Source organism: Cupressus sempervirens, chromosome 6 (assembly GCF_028749045.1).
Source record: "Cupressus sempervirens isolate cs-2001-9-10 chromosome 6, ASM2874904v1, whole genome shotgun sequence".
Lineage (NCBI taxonomy): Eukaryota > Viridiplantae > Streptophyta > Pinopsida > Cupressales > Cupressaceae > Cupressus > Cupressus sempervirens.
In genome coordinates, this window is record NC_143123.1 from 537,776,030 (window position 1) to 537,802,317 (window position 26,288).

The following is a 26,288-nucleotide window of genomic DNA, read 5'->3' on the forward strand; positions in this document are numbered from 1 at the left end:
ACCTGGTGGGACCCGATAATAAGGTCATTTAACTATCTAAGCTTTACTTTTTTGTTTGTTAGAGAACCAAAAAAATACATAATGTTTTCATTTTTTAGTGGTTTTTTTGCATAGTTTCTCGAGTTTTTCAAGTTGAAGGTGCAAGATTAATCTAGGACACCACTTGAACTTCAATCATAATTCACACAATGAACTAGAAAGTATCTTCAAATCAAAGATTCTACTATTGCAAGAATACCAAATAAATAAACAAAAATACAATCTTGCGACTACAAGAACACCACTAAAACCTTAAAAATCAAATATATGTGGCCTTTTTCTTACTTTTTAACTTATGGCCTCTCTTTCTCTCTCAATCCTTCCTTCATGAGAATTCTAGTTGATTCTATGGGGTCACTCTCTATAAGCATTTGGGTATCAGTTAGAAATTTACCAGTCTATGACCATGGGAACACTTTATTTTTTTAGTAGGATTGTGCTTCTATGGGAATGCTCTATCATTATTTCATACGTGGGTTTTCATTTTTCTATTAAGTCATTTCATTCATCATATTTGACACTTTTTTAGAGTCCATAGGAAAGCCAATTAAATCTGCAAGAATGTGCCTTTTTCATGCTAATTCATTTGTTTGAGTGTACATGAACACAATTTTCAAAGTTAATTTTTATTAATCTTAAAATTAAATCACACTCCAAATTTGGGCACTTAAAATGAACATTGTATGCCCTCACAAAACCTCACACTTTTTATTTTGGGCTTAAAATGAATAATTGGTAAAAACAATGAACAAAACAACCCATCATATTTTTTATTTGGGTATAAAAATTAATCAACGGAGTCTTCAATGCCTAAAAGTGAATGGATAATTTTATGACATGCTTTTCAATATGGTTATGAACTCATCAAATCTTTAATGCTAAGAGCTTAATACTTTTCATTTTTTGAAAATAAACTTCCTTGTCCAAGGACATCCAAATCTCAACTCCAAAAAGAACCTTACATGCTAATCATGAGTGTTTGAGGTCATAGAATAGAAAATACTTAAGACTAATTAAATTGACAATTTGGAGTGAACAGTTTTTTTATAAAACACTAGTGATCTAGCATACCTTTACTTTGTATTCTCTTCATAGTTAGAGATTTTATCTTGAGTTTGAAGTTAATTCCAAGCGAGAAAAAACAAAATATTTTGTCTCCATATACTTCTAGGTCTTGTAACCAACCAATACCAAATATCCATTCATTTTATATTTCAATGAGATTTAGTTAGATCCATCAACTAAAGGAATTTTGAGTTTTTCCACCATCAAATATGTCTCAAACAGTTAATTTCTTCATCAAATAAATAATCTCTAACACTAATTGTTGAACAATGTGTATAATTGGGAAGGGGGTAAATAAGTTACACACACACAACACACACACACACTTACAGTTTATTAAACTTTTACTTTTTCATTAAACTAGTAAACAATAGAAATAAAAAATTGAAATATATGTTTAACCACATCAAACAATCATAATAAATACAAACTTGAGAACAAAGAAATATCAACACAATGAACACCATAATTTACATAGAAACTCAAACTATGAAAAATGAAAGAGAAGCTAATTCTCATGAAATGAACACTAGTTAAGGTGATTCTTGTAAAGGTTCATTTTTATTTTTGTTACTATAGATTAACTCACTATCTCTTAGGCTAACTATGCTTAGAAATGAATATGGCTAACTACTAATACAAATAGAATCACTATTGGTACAAATAGGCTACTTGTCAAAATATATAAAATGATATTGAATCCACCACTTAGATCACCATCGTTAATACTCTGTAATACAAAAATGATATATCAATTTGTTATCAATTTTATTGACACACATGATCATCAATACATAGATCTCCATAATCAAATTCACAATTACTTTACATACAAGAAACACAGAAGCAACATAAACAAATAAAGTATTTACTCTTAAGATATTGTTTGATACCATCAAGCATATTGACTAAATGAGATATGAAATAGATCATACCAAGACATTCGCACATTGGTAAATAATGAAATGTGGACCACGTTGATCAATACAACTAACCTCACTCATGCCAACATGCAACAACAAATATAATTTTTTTGATTGTTATGGATATGGGAGCATGCTACATGCTACATGGTAACTATTGAGATTGAAACACATATAAGTATGCTCTAAATTAGAGAAAACTCAAACAATAAATCCACCATATGTTGCACAAAAAATAGAACCAACACTACAAATTATAAGGATAAATATTTAAAGTGCATCCTTTAGTGAACACCTCAAGCAATATGCCAAGGATATCAGCACATGTCAACCAATACAAACAAAGCATGAAAATAGATATGATACACAGACATCAATGAAAACCATTAATGATAATAACATGAATATCATAAAACTCACATTCTAAGATATTTTTATTTATGATTAGGCTAGAGTCAATTTTCAAGTTTATAGGTGCATAATATAAACTAACTAAAAGTAGTAACCTTTCCTTTTGCTATCCCCAATTTTAGCTTTCTCAAATCATAGAAAAATCCCTATGAAACTTTTCTAATTTGTATCTGGTATCCTATAAGCATGCATATCCAATAAACTTCTAAGTTCTCTAGAGAATTCTCTGATCCCTCAAGAAATTATTTTGATTAGATCTCTTATTCCTCTTTTTGAACTTTGATGAAAGTTTATTTTTTGAATCAATTGTTTTCTTCTTGATGCACTATAAGAGAATTTTAGTGCAATTAAACTTGTGTTAAATACAATGTAATTGTGAAATTTTTTGACTGCCACTTCACATGTACCTCCTTGCATATTGTAGTTTGGACCTTAAAACCATATATAGACTCCTATATTTGCATGTGTGGTATTAATGCACTAAGTTCTATGCATAAGCCAAACTTTAACCCATTTTTGTTCATTTTATCACCTATCATTTGGGCTTATTATGTCTCTACTATATTTTCTTTTCCTTCTCCAATGAGGATTGTAGCCTTTTCATCACACTTTTCATAATTTTTTTAGGTATTTCTCTTCATAACTTTGCTTCCTTATTATTTCTATGGTTTCTAATTTCATAGTATTGTGTTTTGTTTTCCATTTTTTCTTTATTTATCATCTAAACCTTTTCTTTCATACTTTCTTTAGGGTTTTATCCCTTTAGTACATGTAGCATCTTCAATATTTTCTATATTTACCTATTATAAACCAGACATCATTCCCCGCATTACATCTTCTAAATGTTCCCACCCTCACACTGTAGGGGTGATAATATCTTCACATGGTGTATCCTCAAGACTCATCTCAAAATTCATCGATTCACTATGTAGTTTGGAGTTTCTTCTATGAAATAATTTTTTTTTTCATAGAACCCTTATGCAATTCATGTTTGAACTTCAACTTGCATAGCTACTAGTATTCAATCTTCATGTTGGTCAAAGAATAGTCTTCAAACTACACTCCATACTCTTTCTCTAATGTGGGGCAAATAAAATTTTCTACACTAAATTTATGTGATACAAGTGTAGTTCAAGTTTATAAACCTAGATGGCAAGTTTTTCTCTACTCTTTAATGTTGGTCAAGTTTCAAAGCCTATATTAATTTTTATTTCCTTAATGCATTTCACAAGTTTTTATTTACCTTATGTGGGCTTGGATGATTTCTTCATCCTTTCACTATAGAAGGCCTTCATATAAATTAAATAATTTTCTTTGATCTACCAAAGAAAAATTGAATGTAGACATTGTTAGAAATAGATGATACTGAGAGGGGGGGTGAATCAGTATTTTTAATCTTTTTACCCACAACTGGATATTATTAATTACTTTACCACATGCATAATAAGGTAAACCAATAATGTTGAACAATATAAACAACCGTACATAAAGAGAGATCATAACACCATATTTTGTTAACTAGGGAAACCCTGGCCAAGGGAAAACCCTGGTGGGAATGAAACCCACTAAATGATTCACTATATAAAGGATCTAGTAAAGGATATTGACCATGTTAGGAGTCTATGAAGAATGTATAGTGTCTCGAGTCCCTGTTAGGAGACTAGGCCTTGTTAGAAGCCTCAAACCTATTAGGAGTTGGTGGATCATATACAAATGTGTGCAAGAAAATCCCACTGCCCTAACATGCAACTATACAATAAGATCTTCAAGAAATAAGTATACATACAATATTGAGATACTTGTTGTTCTTTGCAAATCTTCTAACTGACAATTCTTCATACAAGAGTGACTACGCACATATCAATTTGCATCATATCTTGCATAACAATGCTTTGCATCATATATAATATTGCATTCACTTGTTACTCTCATTTCACAAGATCATATCAAGTTCACAATCACTGATTATTCCTTTCTCATTCTTCACTCTAACTTCACAAATGAATTTCTTTACTTATACCGCACATATTGGTAAATTCTTCCTTAGTCACCTCACATAACATCATTAACTTATTAAGAAATTGTAATTGAAAATAATAAATCAAGTTGTTTAACACAATCTGCTGATATGCTCTATTCTGCGTTGTATCATCACTACATTACTAATTCCTTCATAAGTTAGACTTGGTTGATCGTATGGACTTTCACATTGGTATATGTCACCAGTATGATGTCATGCATCCCTGGTTAACTATGTAAGAAAATATTCCAAGGGAATATTCTACTATCATCAAATCTATCATGTTGTTGTGATGTTGTCTGATACTTAGATATTCTTCCTTCACCAATGAGCATGACTAAACTGGAAAAAATAAAAATGTTTCCATAAATGACAACCATATTACTTACCTTAATTGGTTGATTGGACATATTTCCAACAATCTCCCCCTTTGGCATTGATGGCAAAATTTTGGAAAATTGACTAAGTCCCAAACATGCTATCATACCAAACAAAACAAATAACCATAACATAGTAAAAACATTGTATTCATGTTTTAAGAGGATTACATCCCTTATAACTCTAATTACAACTTATTTCTCCCCCTTACAAATTACAATAAAATATTACTACTATATATATATATATATATATATATATATATATATATTCCTTTTAAAATTAGTTACAATTCCATATATCTCCCCCTTTGACATCAATGACAAAGGTGTCACAAAAAGAAAAGTCTATCAAAATATGGTAGTTGCATCAAAACTTGGAAAAACAATCACTGAAGTTGATCTTCAACTGTGCAAGGTGTTTCTTCCAACTATCTTTTAGTGCATCAGATATAGTGATTAGCACACATAAGGCATATGCAACTACCTCTATTGCATTCAAATCTATTGCCACAAATTTTTCCTATGAGGACTTCATTGCCAAGCATTCCTCCAACTGATTCTTTAGCAATGTTACCTATGGAGATAAGTGATTTCTCAAAAGAGTAAATATTTTCAGAGCTTTCTCCTTTTCTTCTTGTAAATCCTTGATGCTATCATGAATAGCTTGCATTGCATGCTCAATTTTTACTAACTTCTAATTCTATCTCGAAAGTTGTCAGTGAGCATCTGAAGCTTAGTTACCTTCTCTTTGATTTTCTCAGCAAAACTTTGAAGATTGATGTATGCCAAGTTGCATTTAGCATAAACTTGTTTTCCTTCTTCAATACTCTATCTTAATGCCTTAATGCATACATTCAAAGTTTCTATATCATTCCTTATATTTGTGCACATGGTATTAAGAATTTTACCATCATGTTCTATTTGTGCTTGAATTGTAGCCACATTAGTGAGTGTTGTGAACTCATAATCAAAAGATTTGTATAAGATTGTTGCACTTTGTTGAATGTTTGTAGGTGTTTCAATAGGGCTTACTATCTTTTCCATTATGTCCAGTACTAAAATCAAAGTCTTTTCAATGGACTTAACTGATTTCTTTTTCTCAAGAAATTTTCTCAAAGAAGACATGAGATTTTGTGCTTCATCTTCTTCATCTGACTAAGCTACTATTGTTGTGACCACTGCTACTTGAGTAGGTGGTGTAGATGGTGTTACTACTGCTGGTGTCAAGGGTATACTCGAAGTAGCTACTCCACTACTATATTCAACTTTCTTCATAGAAGGTGCATCTTCTTCCTTTGTCTATTAATCTTCTACTTCATCAGATGAGCTATTATAATCCACAATATTGCCAATAATAATGGCACCAAAATCCTTGAATGGGTCCTCAGTTCTATCAACTATCACATTGGTGTTATCTACTTGCATAGATTCACTGCCAATGGTGATATGTTGTGAATCACTAGAAATAGGTGTTCCATTTGGTTGCTCAAAAGTATGGGGTGGACTGTCTACAGTAAGACTTTCTTCCTCTATCTACGCACACTCCTTAGGTATCTAGCTTGGACCACTTGTAGACTTCCTTGTAGCTAATACTTCTTTAGTCTTCACTAGATTCCTTGGAGGTTGCTACTGTACAACTGCTACATAAGGCATAGTAGGTGCTTGCACACTTTTTTGAGCAATTGTGACCTCTTCAGAAGGTCCTACCACTACAATGTGTGTAGAGGTCAATAGCTCAAATTGACCACTAGCCTTCATTTCCATGGCTATCCCTTTCATGTCATGAAATTCTTTTCTAGTCATTCATGACTCTTTCAAAATAGAATCAATCACCTTTTCCACCTTTTTCTTGGAGCCCTTTATTATTTAGCTGGTTTTGACTTCTCTCATTTTCTCATAATATGTCCCCTTTCTTTGACATTCAGAATCAACTTCTGAGTGAAGGATTATTTGTGCATATCCTTCAATCAATTCCTCACTCATCTCATAACCCATAGTTTCAATGAACTTTACCCAAGGAACTATAGCTTCCATGCAAGTGAAATCTATTTCCACCATGAAACACAGTTCATCCTTATACTTCTCTACTAGCATAGGAGGTATCCTATACCTTTGCTTCATTTCATCTTGGAAAGACTTCATTATTCTATCAATATCACTATCTCTGACTACTTTAGGTTTTGACCTATATGCTCGAGTGATTAACTACATTGCGCACTCACTTCCATCCCAATTCATGATTCCAAGGGTCTTCTTAGTAGAATAGAAAAATATGTGTCAATAGGGATTCAAACCTAAAGACTGGACTCCTTGATTTCTTGATTCTAGATATGTTATCCAACAATTATGTATGGATAATATCACACATATTAACCTCTTCACTTCTTACTACAAAGTAGGCTACATGAAGAAATCTTGCAGGGATTGAATCTACCCTAGATCCATGATTGTACTTATATCCCAAAAACTTACAAATGAGACTCACTCCATCGTCTTGAATGGTGTTGACTTTCATGTTTCTACCATCAAAATATGTATTGAAATTTGTCTCAACTAGCTTGTGCACATTCTTAATGTTCACTAGATTGCATCCTTCATTGCTCAAACCTATGACCCTTTGAATTACCTATCATTGTTGATAGATATGATAGAATCTCCCAACCATAGAAAATCATCATGTACTCTACTTAGAATTATCCTTGTCCATTTATTATTGTTGAAGTCTGTGTAGAACATATGCTTAACTAGGTTAAGTTGTTCTAGATATCTATGTTTAGGTTTCAATGATAATTCATTGCTGCACATTTTCTCCAATTCCTTATGAATCTCTCAATCACCTATGCTTTCAATCTTGCAATGAATATATCCTCTTATATCCTCGACGTGAAGAACATTTTCTAGAACTTGTAAAAATACTCCAATAGGGTCATCAAGTAAAGAAACAAATGGGTGTTTCTTGAAATTGTATCTAGGTCTATTGCTTATATTAAAGACTTCTTATCTTTCCATTTCTGAACTTTCCATTTCTAAAAGATTATGTTCAACAATTTAGAGAATACCTTAATTTTTCATATTAGGGTTTCTGGTGACTTCACATAATTGTAGGCCTCTTTAATTCTTCAAATCTTGCTTCAATCTTGGATTTAGACTTCGCACAAACAAATGATGTATGCAAATCAATTTGTGTCCTTTAAATCTTTCACAATCTATACTTCGCATTAAATGCATGTCTACCACTAGTTCAATGTACTATCTCTACACAAAAGAGAGATTATTCTTCTTTCATATCCTTATCCTAATCTTATTAGGCAATGTGCACTTTATTATAGACTTCTCTCATTGTCTACTACATACTATCAACTATGCAACCTTTGATACTTACTCAAACATCAGTTATCAATAACTAATACTGTATTTTACTAAGAATGCTTAATTTTGGTAAGAGGAGTCACAAATAATAAGTGACTTCATTGTCTTTTCAGGTACATCTTCTATAACTATATGAGAGCTTCTTGGTTCCTTTTCCTTTAGAAATGATTCCTTTAATTCATTCATTTGCTCCTTCAAATCATTTCTTCTATTGTTCCTTCTATAATTCTAATTCTTGTTTAGGTTTCCTTTGTCCATTCTGCAAAACTTCACTATGTGTCCAAAGTTATTGCACAATTGACATACAGGTACATTTCTTTTCTATTTATTGTACTGGTCGTCGGGTGCTTTGTAATTCCTTGCAATGTGTTGAAGATTGTTGCATCTGTAGCAAACAATTTATCTTCTTTCTCCACTTTCATTACTATGAGATCTTCTTTTGTTTCCTACATGGTTAGTGTTCCTATGTATCCTACTATTTGCATTATTACTATCAAATTTAGGTTTCTTACAATCTACTACATAATGACCATATCCATGACAATTATGGCAATAAAAATTTGAAATAGGTTTGAAGGACTTATCTTTGCAATCGACTTCAGTGTCTTCAGGTTCATTACATTAGGCATAAGATTCCTTTCTTTTGTTGTCCATATCATGATTAGATTCTTTATCTTTCTCAAAATGAGTGACATTCTCTTTTTCCTTAGATGTATCATCTATCTTGCTTAGATCCTTAGGAGTATCAAATTCTTTTCTCTCAATAGATTTCTTAGTGGATTGTCCAAGAAACAATCCAGGTCCAATCTTGTCATAACTGGGTCTTTGTGTGCATATTTGTTCTTTAATCTTATCACTGCTAGTATATAATTTCTCAAGTTGTTGTTTGGTTTGTACCAACTCACCTTTCACAATAGTGTTGTATTTTTCTAATTCTTCATCTTCTAACTTAATAGATTCTAATTCATATGTTACCTTGCTTAACTGGGATCTCATATCTATATTTTCAGCTTTAATTTCAGAGTCATTCTTTCCTCCATTTTTCTTAAGGTTCAACTTAAGTTAAACTATCTTCAACTCATGTTTTAGGATCTCATTTTCTTTCTTCAGATCTTTAGTATCATCATCACTAGTTTTCTTACTAGATTCTTTTTGCTTCAAGTCATCTATTTTGTCCATTAATTCACCAATGTAAGGTTTTGCATCCTTGTATCTGTCTTTAAGGCCATCTTTTTCATCAGTAAGGAGATCAATCTGTTCAAGTGCTTCTTCAAGATTCTTCTTCAATTATTCCATATCCATAGGGATCTTATTCAAGTTGTTAAGCCTCTTCTAAATAAAAAATCTTTGATACCAATTGTTAGAAATAGATAATACTAAGAGGGGGGGTGAATCAATATTTTCAATCTTTTTAACCACAACTGGATATTATTAATTACTTCACCACATGCATAAGAAGGTAAACCAATAATGTTGAATAGTATAAACAACCATACACAAAGAGAGATCATAACACCATTTTTTTTAACTAGGGAAACCATGGCCAAGGGAAAACCCTGATGGGAATGAAACCCACTAGATGATTTACTATATAGAGGATATGGTTAAGGATATTGACCCTGTTAGGAGTCTATGAAGAATGTATAGTGTCTTGATTCCTTGTTAGGAGACTAGACCTTGTTAGAAGCCTCAACCCTATTAGGAGTTTCTTTAACCCTATTAGGAGTTGGTGGATCATATAAAAATATGTGCAAGAAGAGCCCACTGCCCTAACATGAAACTATACAATAAGATCTTCAAGAAATAAGTATACATACAATACTGAGATACTTGTTGTGCTTTGCAAATCTTCTGACTGACAATTCTTCATACAAGGGTGACCGTGCACATATCAATCTACATCATATCTTGCATAACAATGCTTCGCATCATATATAATATTGCATTCACTTGTTGCTCTCATTTCACAAGGTCATATCAAGTTCACAATCACTAGTTATTCCTTTCTCACTCTTCACTCTAACTTCGCAAATGAAGTTCTTTACTTATACCAAACATATTGGTAAATTCTTCCTTAGTTGGCTCACATAACATCAATTGAGTCGTCTTATTAAGAAATTATAATTCAAAATAATAAATTGAGTCATTTAATACATTATGTTGATATGATCTATTATGTGTTGTATCATCACTGCATTACTAGTTCCTTCATAATTTGGACTTGGTTGATCGTACAGACATGGGCACTAGTATACATCATAAGTATGACGTCATGCATCCTTGGTTAATTGGCAAGAGAATATTCCAAGGAAATATTCTATTATCATCAAATATGTCATGTTGTTGTGATGTTGTCTGATACTTAGACAATTTTCCTTCACCAATGAACATGACTAATTTGCAAAACAAATATGTTGCCATAAATGACAACCATGTTACTTACCTTAATTGATTGATTGGACATATTTCCAACAGACATGCATAATTTTTGTGCAATTATATGAAATCTATAATATTTAACATTAGAAAATTTCTTATATTTAGTAGTGTAGATTCATTTCCCAAAGAAAGAGGACCATGAAGGAAAAGTACCAAAAATGTGTTCTCATTGACCTTTGTGAAATCTAATATTGACAACATTACTAACACATTGGTCAGATGGACATGTCAGAATTCTTGAAGAGAATCAACCAACAATAGGTACATTTTAGCATGTAACCAATCCTTGTATTAGATCAAATTGTTGTGTGGTGGGATTGTTCCTATGTATTTCCTTTTACATTCTCTTGGACATGATTGCATCATAGTTTGGTGTAGAATTATTCAATAAAAAAGTAATCTAATCTAATTTTATAGTCTTTGAATTGTATTATTATGTTTGGAATTTTTGTTATGTGTACAAACTAGAAATAACTTGAAGACCTTGAGCTACATATTGTTATCTTTGTTTAAGTGAATGTATTGGGACATATCCTTGAGACTTTGGGTTGTTCATATACCGTCTTTGTTCATTCATCTACATAAAAAATCAATAAAAGACTTTTTAATTTCTTGAACTTATTAGTCTCTAAAATTTGCTAGTATCTCTATAGTTATTCCATAGTCTAAGTATATTATATATTACACTATTATTGCTTGAGCTAGTATTTTGTGGTATATTACACATGGTAATTATTATGAGATTGTGATTGAGATTTTCCTAAAATAAAATTGTTTATTCTAAAAAAGGAGAATAAGAGGAATATAACACCCCATGAACAATTCAATGCACATTGACTTTGTTAAGTACTAATTGTTGCTAGTAGCAATAAGAAAGAGCCTTCCCTTTTTTGCGATTAAATTGATATAACCATTTTGTAATAAATACATTCTATTATTTGAGAATAAGAAGATAATAACTATGTGAAAATAACAAATAAAGTGAAAAAAGTAGTCTTCATGAAAAAAGAAGATTTTTAAAAAAGTGTAGAATATTATCCTTTGGGGAGAAATCACAATCATCCACACAACCTCAACTTGATCTTTAAACTTAGATCATAGATAATAGTCGTTTCCAACCCATTCAAAACCAAGAACAATTTTGAAGCACTATCTATAGAACAGGAAGGAAGTCGAATCAACAAATCGGTAGCAAAAATCAATGGATTTGAATCCCTAGTCTAATTCCATAAAACATGAAATGTAGCAATAAACATTAGCCAAAAGAACAACAAAGATCAAAATGGAAGTGATTGGTAGTAAGTAGAAAATCAAAAAATCAAGAGACCAAGCTTTACCCAAACTAAAGAGAAATCAAGAACTACTGGAGAAAAAGTATCAAAGTGACTTAAGAATCAAAAATATTTCTTCAGCTAGACTAAATACACAAAAAATGGAGTTAGCCTAGAAAAGACTACCTCACAAGGAAATATCCATGGAAAATCTCTAATTTTTGCAATGTCTCGTGCCCTACAAACATTTCAGCAATGAATAATATTCCATTATGCTTACCTAAACCTAACCCCCCCCCCACCAAACTACAAATCTAGCCAAAGGGTAGAGTACTTTACCCTTTAGCTCTGCTAAATCCCCCATCTACAATCCACCTCATAGAAAAAGGCAATTAAACCTATGCAGGCATAGAGAATTCTAGAACTTTCATCCCAAAGAAACAAACCCTAATGATAACAGAGACATTATTATTAGTGGTGATGAATCTAGTGATAAAAAATGGCGAGAATGCTTTGCACTAGGAGTATACTCACTTTCGAAAGGTCCAAAAAATTACAAAGCAAACTTGGTAAGTAATGTAGCAAAGATCTATGAATCCCAAGTAAGTATCATCACCAATTATGATAAGCATTCTTTCTATATTCAGTGTCTAAAATTCGAATTAGGAATGAATTAGTAGGAATATCTAAGTATTTTTACAAAGGATACCTAGTTAAATTCATGGTATGGGAACCAAATTTCAATGAAAACAACAATTAGAAATGACAAATTGCAAAATGAATAGAATGCAAAAATTTCTCACTGGAATTAAATGATATTTTAATCCTAAATAAGATAGAGAAATCCTTAGGAAACCTAATAGGTTGAAGAAAATTTTAAAACTTCAAGAAAGACTAAATTCTTAGTCAACACAAAGTTAGGTCAAACAAAAATTAAATCTCAAAAAATAATAACTAATAGATCAATCTACAAATTAATTTTCATTAATCACAAAGGAGAAATACATGGAATAGTAGGAGCAAGTATTAGTTTGGATAATACTGAGAATAAGCTGAAAGAATCCTTAAGGAACATTAGCAACTAGGGGAGAAAGGAAGATAACAGGCAGAAGGAAGGAAATCTAATTAGTAGGAAAAACCTAGAAATACTCATAGAGGGGAGAGAAAAGAGGTAGGAAGGATACATAAAAGTAGTAGCACAAGAGGATCAAATGGTATACACAAATAGAATAGAAGTACCAATGAGAGAATTGAAGAAAATTTAGGAAAATCAGTACAAACTATCAAAATTCAAAAAATGTGAAGAATACAAAGGAGAGAAGGATAGTCTATAAGAGATGGAACTCAATATGAAAAAACTAAACATGCTGACTCATGAGGTCCTCCTTCTACAAAATGATTTAGAAGATCAAATAATAATAGAAGAGCAAAGACAAATAGGGCATAAAGGGAAAAACTCTAAGGATCAAAAAGAAAAAAAGAAATCAGAAGAAGCAAGAGTAGAAGAATAAAAATTGGCAAAAGAAGCAATCACTAAGATGTTAATCTCATATTGGTTTCAACAAGGTAGTGACAAAACACTTTTTCATTCTCTAACAATATTACAATGCAAGCCAAGTGATCAAAGCAAGCCAAGAAATCAGTGCGAGCCAAGTGATTAAAGCATGTCGTGCATAAGATGCCAAACAATACATGTCGAGCAATATACTTAGTTAGTGTTGAGCATAAGTATGTGCTAAGAAAATAGTATGTGTCGATTCATTCATGCATCAAACAATCTATATAGGATGAGTGATTCAGGTTCCAAGTAAACAATGAGTGTCGAGGTAGTTAGAAGCTGAGTTTCAACATTAGGAGTACAGTAAAGGCCAAGCATCAAATTCTCTGGATGTTGACTGAACAATTTTTGGTAGCTGTTTGTAATGGCACAAACTTGTATGTAAACCATTTTTGGGATGACATAATGATTCTTTTATGATTCTGATGGGGACACAACCCAACAATAGAATGGACACAATAGAAAAGGGAAATTATATTAACTGAAAAAATAAGCTAGCACAAATAGTGCAGAGAAAATAAACTTCAAAACATGCCCTACGGGCTTACAATAGCATAAATCTGGAGAATATTCCTCCTTTTAGCACCTCCTCTCAAGCTCCAATCCAAACTGCCTTTTACAATGCCAGAAATCTCCTTAAATAGACCTCGGAGGGTTAAGTACTAAGAGTACATTCTAGAAAGTGCTAGTAGGCATCCACCGACAAAATAGAAGGTTCTAGAAAGTGCAAATCTAGAAGAATCCAAAAACAGTAGCCGAACTTCTGGGAGGCATAACTTTTGAACTGTAGCTCCGATTGACGAACCGTTTACATTTTTGGAAAGCTCTCGAAGCGCTCTATAGCCCTATGGAAAAGCTTTGCTCATCCCCCATTTTTTGACCCTTTTTGAGGTCATTTAATGCCCCAAACCTGACTTTGAAGCATTCTTAGGAGGTCTCCAAAACCCGAAAAACTGTAATAGCTTTCAAACCGTGGGGCCTATTGACCTAATTCTTTTTCTGGAATGCTCTAAATCATGATTACATTCATCTGGCCAATTCACACCTTCTAGTTTACCGAAATGATGGCCCAAATTCATGCTCCTATTTTTTTAGGATTTTCAAACGCACTGATAGTTGAACTATGAGAGTTGGAACCTTTATTTGAGCCAAATGGGTATCCAAAAATGTAAAGACATGAAACAAAAACTAAGTCTAAGTACATTTTTTTTGGGTGACACAGGATTGCCCTTATACCTCTGGATGCTCCTGCATCAAATTCTAAGAGATAATTATGGAGGTATATTGTGAATCCCTATGTAGTGCATGCAACCAATAAAATTAATGGATGAATTAAGCAACAATGTGGATCAATGAAAACCATTTCTTCTTACCTAACCCATTCCACCCATGTTTATTTAAGAAGGAAAACCCTAAAGAGTGTGTGAGTGCACTAAGTGCAAAGAGATCATTCATGGTGGCTATGGACATTATGATAGTGTTTTGAATTGTAGAAACAGTTAAAGAGAATAGAGGAAAGGAGAGGTAGGACATAAGAGACATATTTGATTAGAAGGATCAAGGATTTATCAGCAAAGAGAAGATCCAACATCTAGCAATACTGTGCTAACTGAAGGATCATGATGTTGAATCATTTTAATAGGTGATACAAAGAAAATATCCTAATAGAGTAGTCTTAATAGGCTTGTGTAAATCTCTTAACCTAGTGCTTACTTTATTGTGAGTTTAAATCCTCTAACAAGGTGAGACCTGATAGTCTTTGTAAGCCTTTAATAGGGAAGACTCTTCATAGGGTAGATCATAGTTTATGGTCAAACTCATTATAACCATAATTGGCTACACTTTACAGATGCAGTAGTGAAAATTTTTGGGTGTCATCCCCACCCTAGTTTTACCTTCTCATTCGAGAGTTTCTGGGAAACTAAATTTATTATGTTATGTGTTATTTGCTTCATGCTATGGATTCAAATTTTTAGTTAGCTATTTCAGTTTGTATGCTAAATTATTAGATGGATGTGTGGTGAATGTTTCATGGTTAAAGTTTTGAAGTGTTGATTTATGCCCCGTACCCTCAAAGTTTACTTTCCCATTGTTATTTCCAACAATTGGTTTCAGAGCTTTTTTCTCTAGAAAGGAAAGTTTTATAGCTTTGGAGGTAAGATCTTTAAGATGGAAGTCTACAAGTTGGGAAAGACTATTGAGAACTAGAATATTGAAATAAAAATTTCCTTACACAACTCAAAGAGGCAAGAGATGAATTGGAGTGTTCCTTACAGAGAAGAAAGGAACTAGCTACTTAACAAAATGACACTCAATACCAAGAAGAAGACGCTACTAGATTGTTTGAAAATGGAAACTCAAGTGAATTTGATTCAGCAGTTGTAGATCTAATGGAAAAGAACAATGCCCTAATTGAAGAGGTCAGAAATCTCAAAATAAAACAAGAAGTCCAATCAATATTGCTATGTGAGGTGACTAAACAAAAAATAAAGTTGAAGAAGACAAATTCATGATTGAAGATGAAAAAAGAACACTAACCAAAAGACTGGAAGAGAAGACATTAGATGTGCAAAAGCTTGCTAACATGTAATTGGATGCAATGAATCAATTGATGATTGCAAACCATGAATTGAATGGAAAGGAAATTGAGATCATAACTCTAAAGTTACAGAATGATCAATTGAGAAATGAACTAAGAGTAGAAAGGGAATTCATTGAAAGATTCAACAAACTAAGTGAATCCATCAAACACTTTGAAAATTTGAGGAAATCTCCGAGACCTAACAATGATACTACTAGATTGGGATACACTAGTATTGAGAAAGGAGAATCATCCAAAAGTGGTGAACAAAGGAATAAAAAGGGTAAGAACTATAAACCATCTTGTTATAATTGTGGACAGCTAGGTCATACAACAAATATATGTAGGAGAAACAATGGAAATCATAACACTAAGAAGAAATTAAAGGGTTATTGTAATAATTGCAATAAACAAGGACATTAGGAACATGAATGTAGGTCCAAGACCATAAGAACTCAAATATTTGAAGGATACTATCACAATTATCAGAAGCATGGACATAAAGCATATGAATGCAGATTCAAGACCAAGTGGACATCAAACAAGTAGACAAAGGTACAACAAAATGGAAAATCCTATGATTTGGATTACAATACAAGGTACAGTTGTCACTATTGTCAAGAATATGGACATGTTCCTAAGAATTGCATAAGAACACATTTCAGAGGCAAATACAATATATGGTTAAGTGAAACTACATGCTTTAGTTATCTTTGTTGGGATAAAGATAGGGTAACTGAGAGGGGGTGGGGGCGTGAATCAATTGCTTACAAAATTAATCCACAAATCCCTTAGATGTCTTAAATATCTAGTTATTGTTGATACTCAGTAACAAATGTGGTAACTCGGTAAATTAAACTATTACTTATTTTTCAAGCATTCATGCATGTAACTGAAAAAAAAATGAGCATAAGAGACACTAGATTTAATGTGGAAAACCAATATGGGAAAAACCACCAAGTAACTAGTCACCAATTTTTCACTCTTCTGAAGTGAGCCCTATTAGGAGCCAACCCTGTTAAAGGTTACAATACACACTATTAGGTGTGACCCTGTTAGAGGATTTAATCACCCTATTAGGAGTGGCCTTGCTAGAGATCTTTAGAACAATTCAACTAAACTATCACCTTGTTAGAGGATTTACAAAAATGGTTGTTAAACCAACTCTGTTAAGAGATTTGAAATCACTGCTACAATGGTTAGAATGAAACAATGAATTAACCTAAACAAGATGCAACTGAATTTGCTGGTTACAAGTCTCTGTTCAGCATCATTAGATCATCCTTGATCTAATATGGCTTTGCTGCTCCTCAATGATCTCTGATCATACTTCAAATTTTCTTCCACAACAATCAATCTTCATATTACATTTTTTTTCATTTCTCATTCTCTTAGAATTTGTGACTTGACCTCTTACTTATACCATTCAGATTGTCAAGTCGGCCCATTTACATGTTACATTTACCAATAAACCATACATCAGTCGGCTACAGATATTACTCTAAACAAATAAATGTTATTTCATAAAACAATGTAATCCTTTACTGGCCGACCTTGCTCTATAAATACTACTTCCAGAAATTTCCTGAGTTCACCTTCTTGACTCGGTTAACATTGCAATATTTGTAAAATCCTTTCACTGCCAAGTTTACTTGGTAAGAATTGAATTCCTTCATGAGAGCTCGGTAAGAGCTGCTTTTGCCACATTTATTTTGATGACTGAGTGAGCTCAGTAAGAACTGCTTTAGTCACATCTCCTTCAATGACTGAGTGAGCTCGGTAAGAACTACTTCAGTCACATTTCCTTTGATGACCGGGTGAGCTCGATAGATTTTGTCCTTTTGCCTCACTGACCATCTAAGCTCGGTAAACACTGTCCTTTTCCTTTCTATCCTTTTGAGCTTGGTAGATATTGTCTTTTTCCTTACTGACCTTCTAAGCTTGGTAGACACTATCCTTTTCCTTGCTAACCTTCTGAGCTCGGTAGACACTATCTGATGACTGATATGATATTTGTGTGACATCAAAGACAACACACAATTTGAACAATTGTATCCAATAATCTCAGGACTAGTAATGTCAGTAGAAACTATCCAACTAGGTCAACAATGTCGAGTAATAAAATCAAAAAAGGAAAAGAAAAGGTCAATGTTGAGAAGGTAAAGCTGCATATGAACAAGACATGGAAGAAGAAGGAAGAATGTAGTACATCAAGCTCAGATGAGGTCACTTCATCCAATGGATCAAGTGATCACATCATCCCCAACTAAGTAATAAAAGGTATGTGTGGGACTGATATTTGAAAATTTATATTATACACCAGTTCCAAGAATCTAAGATCAGAAAAGATCATATATGGATAAATTAGGATGCAACATAGAAACTAAAACCTAGAGGAAATCTATATTTTTTTTATTTTCTATGTTGGTGTCGAGCATGGAAATTTTCACAATTGTTGTTGAGCATGAATGATATTATAGTTACGGTGAACCATATTGGAAATCATGTGTTAGTTGAGTGTGTTGAAAGTCCTATGATAGTTGAGCTTACATCTATGTAAGCACTAAACATTTAATGTCAAATATGAAGGGTTATTTAGTTTATTTTTTACTCATTTTCACTTACTAGAGTTTATAGAGTACACAAAGAGCAAAGAGGCAAATTGATAAAGAAGATTCAAGTGTTTGTGAACTAGATTCAACTAGTACTCATCATCAATCATCAATTTCAAAAGATATTTAGCTATTACCAAGTTGCATTGTTTCATTTCTCATAAACCCTAAGTAGTCAAATGGCATCTAGCTCTTCTGCAAATGTTAGGAAAGAGGGGAAAGAGGTTTTCAACATTTAATTAATAAGTAATGATGTTAGGCAGCCCCCTTTATGAGCTATTCCTAAGATAGCATATAAAGGAGATTTGTCTGGTGCATTATCTATGATACATACCAAAAGTATTGATGATCCAAGATGTAGATGCTACTATACTGGAAAGATTGGAGAAATAGGACATATGGAGATAAGAGATACCTACAAAAAAATATGCGATAATGGATATTTGAGGAAAGAGTATAAAATTGTTGAATGAAAAGGGTTAAACTATGCCATAGATTTTCCCCAAGTGTTTAAGACCAAGTGGATTAGAATTATTCTAAGCCGCATACATGATAACTATATTTGCTTGGAAGGTGGACCAATCAGGACCACTAAGAGGATTATAAACTAAGTATTAGGGTATCCTACCCTTGATAGACCCGAGAGTATGTGAAGTGATGTGAAGGAAACTATTGAAAAGAATATAGGTGTCATGTGAAACAAAAGAGGGATGTCTATTGACACAATTTTAGATCCCTTAATTGCCTTTGCAGTGAGATTTATTGCTCACAAATTCTTTCAGTCTAGCTGACTGAATAGTGTATCATGTATGGCTATTGATTTGGGATTCAAGATAGTAAAGAGAGACCACTCCTATGACCTTGCTAAGTTGCAACTACAACAATTATCAGAAAACTTAGAGGCCATTAGGAAAGCTAAAAGTGCATCATAAAAATTTGGTTCTTTACTTGTTTGCATATTCTTTTATGTGAAAATCACCCCCACCACCACCCCCCCCCCCCCCCCCAACCACCTTTTTTCAAGTTTCTTGGAAGACCAATAGGCCAATTGCACAATAGATTTCAAAATTTATTGAGTAGTTGGGAGATAATTTTGAGTCAATGATAACTAGTTATTTTGAGGATTTTAAGAAATCCATGAAATAGAGGTTGAGGATCATTGTATTCCAAGTGGACAAACATTATGACGATGTTTGTTTCCTAATGGATGTAGACCATACATATGTGCAGGCAGCAATACCAAGAGTCAGATGGCTAAAACCCTTGTCATATGAGATCAATGTAGATGAGGCCTCTACAACTATTATAGCTCTACTAGAAGAAGATATTAACAAGAGTGCCACCTCATTTGGTGCTTATGAGGAAGCCATATCAAGGATCACAATAGACCTAAAGACAACTACACTTGTTAGAAAGAAGAACAAAGTAGTGAAAAAAATGAAGGAAAGATTTGGTGAAGGAGGTGAAGAAGAACAAGAACAAGGCCATGCACCACTAGAATTAACTCAAGGCCTAGGTGAGGATGAAGTAGAAGAAGTAGAAGGTGTTAAGGGAGAAGAAGACAAGGTAGCACCCAAGGATACTAAGGACAAGAAGAGGAAAGCTAAAGAAAAAATTACATAGAAAATAGATAAGCCTATGAAGAAACCACAATAGAAGCCAGTTGTAACTATTACTAGGTCAAGCACAAGGGTAGCCACAATTTAGGCTATAGAAATTGTGAAACCTATGGGCAAGAGGAAACTTGACATAGCATAGCTGAGTGAGCCTACTAAGAAGACATACAAAAGATTGAAAAAGAATTTAGTGCCTCAACTAGATTCAGATGAGGAGAAGATTGAGTTAGATGACTTGAGTCAATACAAGGTGGTAAGCCACAATCCTTCTTTTGACATAGATAATTTTTGTGAAAATATTGTTACAAATGTAGATTTATCTAGGTCCACACATATTAATTTTAATAAGACATGGAGTGTAGATAATAATAAGGTTGAAGAAGTCATATATGAGATGATGGCTACATTTAAATCTACTCCACTAGAGATTTCTAACTCCTTACCTAAAAGTCTATATGATCGAGTTAAGCAAAAGTGGCAATTTATTTTGACCACTGAGAGGCAAATAAGAGAGGCTCAATTATCCTATGTTATGCCTTCTTTGGACAAGAAGATGATGGCTAAATCCATGAACAAATACAAGGGGAGATTTTCCCCCAAATATAGAGCTTTTGAAATTTTGAGGAATAAGATAGAGGAAGTGGATGAGATTGAGAAGGAAAAACTTGCATCTATAGGGGAGAAACCACAAGAAACATCAAATGTGCCCCCTCAATCTACAGAAGTGAAAGAGACTAATAAACAAGATCTTCAAGGAGATCAAAGTGCAAACCTGGTATAGATAGTTGCTATAGCTAATACACCATTTGCAATGCCCATAATTGTATTTCAAATGAAAGAGGTAGAGGTACAACAAATAGAAAAATCATTGCCTAGCCTAAACAGTTTAAGTTTTCCAACATTACTAACTATTGAGAAAGATGGAACTGAAGTAAAAATAGGTTAGGAAGAAAGTCTTGTAACTAACACACAATTACAAGGTGAAGCTCAAATGGAGAATAACAACACTAAAGAATCAGGGTTGGCTACTAAGCCAGAGGATTGAATAGAAATACAAACACTAGTCACACTGTCAGTATCTACATCTCCTATTAGTAGCCAAACTCTTCAAAGGCCGAGTATACAAGCAACCCCACTATAGATATCATTGCCATGCTCTAGCAGACCACTTAGTGTTGATACTACATCATATTGTGATGTAAGTCTTGATGAAGTGATTGAGCCACATAAGTTTGATCTTAATACAATCACTTTAGAAGAGATGAGTATACTGCAAGATGCTCTACAAAGAAAGAAGATGTAGGATATTATGAGGGAACACAAGAAAAAGTAAGTGTTACATGATATCAAGGATATATTCATTGATGCTTTCAGCCTCTAAGAATTGAATGACAACAAACCTATCATAGAGCAACTTGTCACCATTGTGGACAAGATCAAAGATAAAGACCTAGACTCAAATGTCAAATTACTTGAATGGTATGTAAGGAAGTTTCATACAAATGTATTGGAAAAGATATCAAGTACTATTTCAGTTTAGATAGGTTGACTTAGCAACCAAAATGGAGAGTGTCAAGATAGTGTTAGAGAATATCTTCCCTCTATACACCAAATTGTGCAATGTGGAGAGTTTCATACAGGAGACACACATGGCTTTTGACCAACTGCAAGAAGATATATAAAACATAGGTAACACTTTAAAGTTATCTCCTAGTCAAAGTGAAGTGCATTTCCAAAGGTTACTATCCACTCAAGGTAGGCTTGTTGAGCTACAAACACAAGATGCTAATATTTGGTCTACCTCGATTAGTATCCAATCCATATTGACTTTGCACATGGAGATGTTGCATAAGGAACTAGCCTATGTAGAGACATTAATGAAGAAAGATTCATGTCTTTCAACTCATGATGGCTTAGTTGAAATTTTTTCCCAACTAGATATTTAGTATCAAACACTAGAGGTAGATGGCAACAATTGGGATGTAGCATTGAAGATAATCATGGAGTTACATAAGCCATTTTTGGATTAACATAGTCTAAGTGTACAAGCCAATTGACATAAGTGTCAAAAGAGGGGGAATATGAAATTTTGAAGGAAAATGTTTGTTAAGGAAGATATCTACCCAATGGGAGTTTCAAAAGCAGATTCAAAAACATAAATGAAGTATTTACTTAGGGGGAGTAATGGAGCAATAAGGTATGATAGATTGGTTATCTATTTTGTAGAATTTTGAAGTTTTTGAAATTTTGTATATGAGTTGAGCAATGTAGTATATATTGTTTGACTTATGCATAAATAAGAATGTATATGCCATGACAAAGTTTTTTTGCCACTCCTATCAAAGGGGGAGATTGTTAGTCTCATATTGGTTTTGACAAGGTAGTGACAAAACACTTATTCTCTAATAGTATTACAGTGCAAGCCAAGTGATCAAAGTGAGTTGAGCAATCAGTGTCAGTCAAGTGATCAAAGCATGTCACACATAAGTTGCCAGAAAATACATGCCAAGCAATATACCTAGTTAGTGTCAAGCACCTATATGTGCCAAGAAGATAATATGTACTAAGTCATTCATGCACTGAGCAGTCTATACATACCAAGTGATTCACGTTTCAAGTAAACAGTGAGTGTTGAGCTATTTAGAAGCTGAGTTACAACATTAGGAGCATAGTGAAGGTCAAGCATCAATGTCTTTGGATGTTGAGTGAACAGTTTTTGTCATAGTTGTTTGTAACAACACAAACTTCTATGTAAACCATTTTTGGGCTGACATAATGATTTATTTACGATTCTAAGAGATAATTATGGAGGTATATTGTGAATCCCTATGTAATACATGCAACCAATCAAATTAAGGGATGAATTAAGTGGCAATATGGATCAACCACAATCGTTGATTCTTACCTAACTCATTCCACCTATGTTTATTTAAGAAGGAAAACCCTAAAGATTTTGTGAGTGCATAAGGAGATGAATGCTAAGTGAAGAGAGAGCATTCATTGTGTCTTTGGAGGTTATGACAGTGTTTTGAATTGTAAAATCAATTAGAGAGAATAAAGGAAAGCAAGGATAGGATAGATGAGACATATCTTATCGGAAGGATCAAGGATTTATTAGCAAAGAGAAGATATGCCCTCTAGAAAAAGTGTGCTAACTAAAGGATCATGGTGTTGAATTATTTTAACAAATGATATAGAGAAAATCTCCTAATAGAGTAGTCTTAACAAGATTTTGTAAATCTCTTAACTGAGTGCTTACTTTATTGTGAGTTGAAATCCTCTAACAAGGTGAGACCTAACAGTCTTTGTAAGCCTTTAACAAGGCAGACCCCTCACAAGGTAGATCATGGTTTATGGTCAAACTCATTGTAACCATAATTTGCTACACTTTATAGCTGCAGTAGTGAAGATTTTTGGGTGTCATCCCCACCCTCATTTAACCTTCTCATTGGAGGGTTTCTAGGTAACCAAATTTATTGTGTCATGTGTTATTTATTTTATGCTATGGATTCAAATGTGTAGTTAGTTATTTCAATTTATATGCTAAATTATGAGATGGATGTGTGGTGAATTCTTTATGGTTAAAGTTTTGAAGTGTTGATTCATCCCCCTACCCCCTCTTAGAGTTAACTTTCTCATTGTTATTTACAACATAAGGAATAGGGTATATTAGAAAGGAACCAAGATCTAGAAGAAAATAATAACAACAGTCTGGAATTAGAAAGACATAAGTTAGAGGGGATAAGTCAAATAGATTCAGAAAAAGGAAAAATAGATAGACAAACATAGCTCACAACCATACCAACAACAACTTTAGAACATTGGAGTAATGTCACTATCAAAAAAACATCAAAGAAAAAGAGTTATAAATTTTTGTAGACACCAACTAATGGAAAGGATCTATTTGAATTTAGTAAGGAAGAGGAAAATCGAATGGAAAAAAAATTTACAAAGGAACCTCTAATACCAATGGAGATAGAAATATTAATTAAAGAGTCAGACTTTAAGAATGGTCAAATAAGTATCCAAAGAGAAGATTAGAGAAATTAGCAAGGGAACAACTAGGTATGGGAAGAATTTGGAGTAATGGAGGAGACAAACCAAACTCATGAAGAAGAAGAGATCTTAGACTAGCATGAAGAAGGTAACAATTCAAAGAAACAAGAAACCACATTAGAAGATCAGATGATTAGAGCATTACTAAAAGAGGAAGAGCATAAGGTAGAGGAGGCAAATGTATTAGCTTTAATCAAATAGCATATTTATTTGGATAATCTAGGAATATCCATCAATCAGGAAGGATTCAAAACTTTGAACTGTGGGAAAAAAAAAACTAAAAAGAGGAAGGAAAACACTAAAAGAACTAAGGGAGGAAACAAAACAAGAAAAGGAGTAAACAAAGATAAGTGAGATCCTAAATGGAGGAAAGGGAAAGATCCTTCCCAAGGATCAATGAGAATCACAACCTGGAATGCTAGGGATCTAAATGCTACTAGCAAGAAATGCTTGCTAAAGTGTAATCTCGTAGTATTTGAATCATAAGTCATACTAATTCAAGAAACCAAATTAAATGCAAAAGAAGGGAACAAGTTAGAACTGAAACTAGGTTAATGGAAAATAACATTGAAATAATCAAATGGAGCTTTAGGAGGATTAGGAATTACCTAGAATCCCTAAAAGATAGACTTAAATATAATATCTATTAACAATAATTGGATGGGGTATAGAGTCTTAAGTCTAAGAAATAACTTCCAAATTATATTGATAAACATTTATGGTCCCACCCAAATAGTAGATAATGCAGCACTATGGAATGAGATCATCTCCTTCCTAGAAAGTTATCAGAATGAAAACATTTTCATTAGAGGAGATTTAATGCAATACTAAAAAGAGAAAAAAAAATATGGGGGACTATAGACTATTTCACGAGCGATAGTGGACTTTAGAAATTGGGTAGAAAAAATACATTAATAGGTATTCCAATTAATAATGGAATATTCACATGGAATAATAGGAGGAAATATTTTAGCTACATAATAGAGAGACTAGAAAAATTCTTCTTTAGAGGAGGCCTAAGCAATATAGAGATGGAAATCAAAGCAAAAATTTTGCAACTTGCAGGTTTAGGTCATTTTCCAGTAAAATTAGACTTAGTTGAACCTAGAAAATCAATGAAAAACCCATTTAAATGCAAAAAATTGTGGTTCCTAGATAATAATTATATGGAAAACATCATAAATTGGTGGCAAGAAGGACAAGTTCAAGGATAAAAAAATGTTTTACTTCATTTCCAAATTAAAAATGGTCAAAGAAAAATTCCTAAAATGGAACAAATCATAATTTAACAACATATTCAAAGAAAAATAAAAAATAGAAGAAGAACTGAATAAGCTAAATCAAGAAGTTATTAAAAAGAGAATGGATAACAAGAAATATATTAAAAAAAAAGAACTACTCTCAAAACAGGAAGATATTTTAGGAAAGGAGGAAATGTATTGGAAACAAACATCAAGGGAGAAATGGTTGGTAGAAGGAGATCGAAACACAAAATACTTTCACAGTAATACTCTTCATCATAGAGCAATAAACAAATAATAAAAATTTAAAATAAAGAGGGTAATATGGAAGAAAATCTAGCCAAAATCTTGGAGGTATTTGTAGATTATTTTGAGAATATCTTGAATAACTTTGAGACCTCAAACAAAGTAGCTCAAGATAAGATGTTGAAAGCAATCCCAAAAAGTATCTTAGAAGAAGATAATAAGTCTCTCAACAAACCTTTCTCACTAACAGAAATTAAAACAACACTTTTTAATATTAATACTGATAAATCACTAGGACCAAATGGATTCTAGGCTTTCTTCTTCCAAAAATGTTGGAAAATTATAGGGGAAAATTTATGGAAAGCAACTAAAGCATCAAGAAATAGAGGATCACTATTAACAGAAATCAATGACACATTCCTAGCCCTAACACCTAACAAACTTGATGCTAAGGAACTAGG